This window comes from Chrysochloris asiatica, unplaced genomic scaffold (assembly GCF_000296735.1).
Source record: "Chrysochloris asiatica unplaced genomic scaffold, ChrAsi1.0 scaffold00189, whole genome shotgun sequence".
Taxonomy (NCBI): domain Eukaryota; kingdom Metazoa; phylum Chordata; class Mammalia; order Afrosoricida; family Chrysochloridae; genus Chrysochloris; species Chrysochloris asiatica.
Window position 1 is genome coordinate 3,796,370 of NW_006408707.1, and position 5,958 is coordinate 3,802,327.

The window sequence follows — 5,958 nt, forward strand, 5'->3', positions numbered from 1 at the left end:
ATGGACTGCCAAAAGAACCAATAGATCTGTTTTGGAAGAAGTGCTCCTTGGAGGCAAGGATGGCTAAGCTTCGCCTCTCCTACTTTGGACATATTGTCCAGAGGAAACAGTCATTGGAGAAGGATGTCATGCTGGGTAGGGTGGAGGGTCAGAGAAAAAGAGGAAGACCCCCAACGAAATGGATCAGCCAGGTGGCATCACCGATGGACTCAAGTGTGGCAGCGGTAGTGAGGTTGGCCCAGGATCGAACATTGTTTTGTTCTGCTGTGCATGGGGTCACTATAAGTCGGTTCCGACTCGATGGCACCTGACAACAACAATAACAAATTTTGTCTGAAACTGAAGACAAAATTCACAAGTCCACTAGAGCCAAAATTTGATCATGAATATATACCACCTGAATTAAAAACCATCTCAAGAACAGATTTGACGCTTTAGACATTATTGACCAAAAACTTTAAGAGTTATGGGGTAACATGAAGAACATCATCCATTAGGAAAGCAAAAGGGCATTAAAAAGACAAGAAAGTAAGAAAAGACTAAAATGGATGTCAGAAGAGATCTGAAACTTCCTATTATGATAGAGAAACTGAAGTAGTTGTAAGAAATGATGAAGTAAAAGACCTGAATAGAAAATTCCAAAGGAAAACTAAGAATCAAAGTAAAGTACAATAATGAAATATGCAGACTTGGAATTAGACAATCAAAAGAGGAGAATATGTTCATCATATCTCTTTCTTAATGAACAGAAAGGAAAAATTCAAGCCTTTCTTTGTGATACTGAAAGATTTTAATGACAAAGTATTAATAATGCAGGAAGCATTAAGAGTTGTTGTTGTTGTTGTTAAGTGCCATTGAGTCGGTTCCGACCCATAGCGACCCTGTACAGGGTTTCTGAGGGTGTAAATCTTTAGGGGAGTAGAAAGCCTCATCTTTCTCCCGTGGAGCGGCTGGTAGTTTTGAACTGCTGACCTTAAGGTTCGCAGCCCGATTCATAACCACTACACTACCAGAGCTCCATTAAGAGTAGTTGGAAGGAATTCAGTCACTATGGAGAGTCAGAGAAGAAGAAGACCCCCAACGAGATGGATTGGCCAAGTGGCAACATTGATGGACTCAAGAGTGGGAACAGTAGTGAGGTTGGCCCAGGATCAGGCAGTGTTTCTTTCCGCTGTGCATAAGGTCACTATGAGTCAGTACCGACTCGATGGCACCAAACAACAACAACAATACCCAAAAAGATTGGATGATGCTCAGCAATTTCAAGAGGTAGCACATGATCAAGAACTGAAGGAAAAAGTACTGAAAGAAGAAGTTCAGGCTGCACTGAAGGCATTGGTGAAAAAACATGGTTCTAGGAATTGACAGAATACAAATCAAATTCTTTCAACAGACTGATACAGCATTAGAGGCACTCACTCATCTGGGTCAAGAAATTTGGAATACAGCTGCCTGGCCAAATGATTAGAAGAGATCCATATTTGTGCCCATTCCAAAGAAAGGTGACCTCACAGAGTGTGGAAATCATCAAACAATATCATTAATTTCACATACAAATAAAATTTTGCTGAAGATAATTCAAAAACACTTGTGGCAAGACAATGGCAGGGAATTGTCAGGAATCTAAGTTGAATTTAGAAGAGGACATGGAACTAAGGATATCATTGATGATGTCAGATGGATCTTGGCTGAAAGCAGAGAATATCAGATAGGTGTTTACTTGTGCTTTATTGGCTATGCAAAGACATTTGACTGTGTGGATCATAAAAAAAAAAAAAAAAAATGGATAAAACTGAAAAGAATTGGTATTCCAGAATATTAATTGTGCTCATGAGGAATCTGTATATAGACCACAAGGCAGTCATTCAAACAGAACTGAATAGAGTGTATGCCAGGGTAGTATCCTTGCACCATGCTTATTTAATTAGTATGTTGAGCAAATAATTCGAGAAGCTGGAATATATGAAGGAGAACGTTGCACCAGAATTGGAGGAAAGCTCATTAACAATCTGTGTATGCAGATGACACAACTACACTTGTTGGAGTTGAAGAGATCTTGAAATACTTACTGATAAAGATCAAAGTCTACAGCCTTCAGTATGGATTGTACTTCATTACAAAGAAAATGAAAATCCTCACAATTGGACAAGTAATTAACATCATGATAAACAGAGAAGAGATTGAAGTTTTCAAAGACTTTGCTTTGCTTAGATTCACAATCAACACTCATGGACACAACAGTTACGAAATCAATTGACGAACTTCATTAGGAAAATCTGTCTGACCCAAGCCACGGTATTTTCAATCACTTTATATGCCTGTGAAATCTGGACACTGGATAAGGAAGACTGGGCAAGAATTGATGCAATTGAATTGTGGCGCTGAAGAAGAAAATTGAAAGTACTACAGACTGCCAGAATAACAAATGTACTTCTTGGGAGAATCACAGCCAAAATGCCCCTTAATAGTGTGGGTGGTGATACTTCATCACAAGTATATTGAGCATGTTTTCAAGAGGAACCGGTGCCTGGAAAAGGACATCATGCTTGTTAAAGTGTCAGTGAAATAAAGGAAATCCCCCAACTAAGTGGTCTGATACATTGACTGACACAATGGGCTAAAACATAACAATAGTTGTGAGGACTGAACAGGACTGGCCAGTGTTTCTGTTTTTTATGAGGTTGACATGAATGGGAGTTCTGGTGTGGTACTGTAGGGTAAGCACAAGATTGGCAGTTCAAACCCACAAGCTGCTCCTTGGAAACTCTATACAGGGCTACTATGAATCAGCACTTAAGAACAACAGCATGAGTCAGAGTCCACTGGACAGAACCGAACAACAGTGATAATTACTTCTTTTATAAAGTTGTCAAAATTAATAGGATAACCAATAATTTATAAAGGTCACATAATATACTGCCTAGTATATACAATATAAACTGAAACATTAATCAGATTTCTCTTACATTCTGAAATTTTTCTTCTGTCTCAGTGTTGTCTTCTCTTTCAACATCCTTTGCTATTTTTATTTCTCTTCTGTCATCATTAGTTTTCTTACATTCATGTCATATTTCATTTAGCTCCTTTTCCAAACACTTTCTTCCTGCCTTTTTGTCAGTTTCTTATTTATATTTCATAGTTCAACTTTGTTTCAAAATACAAATATTTTTTTTGAATTTAAAAGAGAACACAAGCAGATGCTATCTGAAATTTACTCCCTCAATAAATATTTTTCCAAAGCAGATTCTGTTTCTTTTCACTGGTTTGCTTTTCTCCATTTATTGCCCCTTGTTATAGAAATTTTCTCTTAGTTGTCTATGGATTTCATTTCTGTTTACATATTCTTCATTGCGGAAGAGTGTATGCCTGATACATGCCTCAAAGGAAAATGTCTGGGTTCTTTTTGGATCAGTTTACACTCATCCAGGATTGTATTATATTTCCCTTCTCAGATATTTATGTAGAGGACAGATTGATATAATTTGCCTGTTCAATGATCCTGCAACAACTGGAGAAAGTGTGAATTCTTTTAGAATGGTAAATTAGAGCCCTTCTAATTGCTGTAGCACAATGAATAAAATTTTAAAGTCTCTTTTATGTTTGGCATGCACTTCAATCTAGGTCTCTTCCTAGATTGTTCAATAATGTGTTAACAAGACTTCCTAGATTGTTCAATAATGTGTTAACAAGACTTCAATCTAGGTCTCTTCCTTTTCTCCACCAGCAGTGCTTCTTTTCTGGATAGCTGCCCCAACTATCTATTAGGGTAATCTTGATTTTTAGTGTTTCTCCTACAAATAAAGAAATGTTGTGCGTTGAATGCTACTCATTAGAGTTTATCAGACACCCGTAAGGTACACAACACACAATTAGAACTGTTGTCATATGCTATCAAGTTGACTTCAACTCATAGAGACCATTTATAGGGTTTCCAAGAGCGGTAGGTAGGTTTGAACTGCAGACTCTGTGGTTACCAGTCCAGTCCTTATCTTACAGTGCCACATCAACACTCTACTAGGAACTAGAGGAAGATAATGCATAGCTTTTTATGATTATTATATTCTTTAGTTTCAATAATGTGTTAACAAGACATGTTGAAGTCACATAAAATATTTATATAAACTCCTCTTTTAAATGTGTCTAATAACATGCCTCATTCTATTTGCTTTCACTTTTTATCTATCTGGCTTATAAAACAAAATGTATGAATAAAATACAGAGGGAGGGTTGACTGTATGTGAATCATAATAACACAACATTTTACTGTTATTTAGATCAACTTCCATGTAGAGATTATGTCTTTTAATTTTCCAAGTAATTATTTGAATATAGAAATTATAATTTTCATTTGACAAATTTGTATATATTTCTTGATTTAGATTTATTTTTCTCCTGTTCTGTTAATTTTTTTAGACATTTAAAATTTTCTTCATTACAGGAGATTAGGGCCATTGTTTTGGCATTACATTTAAATCAATTCACTGTCTGAATTATACCAGTTTTATTTTGACTGTTTTATCATGCTGTTATTGTTGTTGCTGTGTGCTGTTGAATCAGTTCCAACTCACAGAGACCCTGTGTATGGTTTCTGAGAGCAGCTGGTGGGTTTGAATCGCCGTACTTGTGGTTACCAGTCCAGAATTTTTCGTATAGTGCAACACCAGGGCTCATAACATTAACTCTAGCAGTGGAGATATAGACATATTCTACTTCTTTAGTGCACTTATATATTCTTCAGTGAAATTTATATTTTAAATACCCTAGTGTAAAGTAGCGTAGTGGTTACAAATCGGGCTACGAACCACAAGGTCAGCAGTTCAAAACTACCAGCTGCTCTGCAGGAGAAAGATGAGGCTTTCTGCTCCCGTAAAGATTTACAGCCTCAGAAACCCTGTTCAAGGTCGCTATGGGTCAGAACTGACTCAATGGCACATAACAACAACAACAAGTGTTAATGTGAACAGTAAAACTTTAGTGAGTTTGGAATACGAAAGTATTACAAGAAAGAAATATTTCTATTCCTAATTCTTCAAACCAGTAGATAATTCTCAAACAAAACAAAACATTTTGAGTTAGCCATTTTTTATCCTTTTCCTATGAATAGACTAAAGTATGTACTTTCTCAAAAAAAAAAAATTGAGAATATTATGTAATATCATATGTTTGACGGAGCTTCAAAAAGTTAATGAAAAGAGAGAATTAAAAGGTAATGATATTTCCCCCAAGAACTTAATGAATCCCACTTGAACAGCTTCTTTTACTGATAAGTTACCAGCGTTATTTTTTTCATGTCAATATATATTAATTTTCTAATATTATCTTCGAAGCAGCGAGGTCTAACCACTACACTACCAGGCCTTGCTCCTTCAGATGGTGGATCGGGTAGATGTGTAGTGAGGAGCTCGATCAACAACTACGGAACACTGGGCCAAGAAGGCTCACAAGATAGTGTTGGAACTCTGAAACAAATACAAAGGTATGTTTGGAGGATTGGAGGGTTTACAGTTGGGTAATTTGAAGGGAATCCAGAAATCCATTGTTTTCTGGATCAAGACACTCAGCTGTTCCAGGAGCTGCCATCTTGGGAGAGAACATCTTGGTTATATCAGGATTGATAGTATCAGGAGAGAACATCTTGATTGTGTCTTCATTATATCAGGATTGTATCAAGATTGACACAGAAATTTAAAGTGACAGTATCAACATAAAACCAAACGGCCACCACTCATCTGTCCGCCGTGCTGTGGTGGCTTAAGGTGCTGTGATTCTGAGGGCTATGCTCCTTGGAGGCCAGGATGGCTAAGCTTCGTCTCTCCTACTTTGGACATATTGTCCAGAGGAAACAATCATTGGAGAAAGATGTCATGCTGGGTAGGGTGGAGGGTCAGAAAAAAGAGGAAGACCCCCAACGAGATGGATCAGCCAGGTGGCATCATTGATGGACTCAAGTGTGGCAGC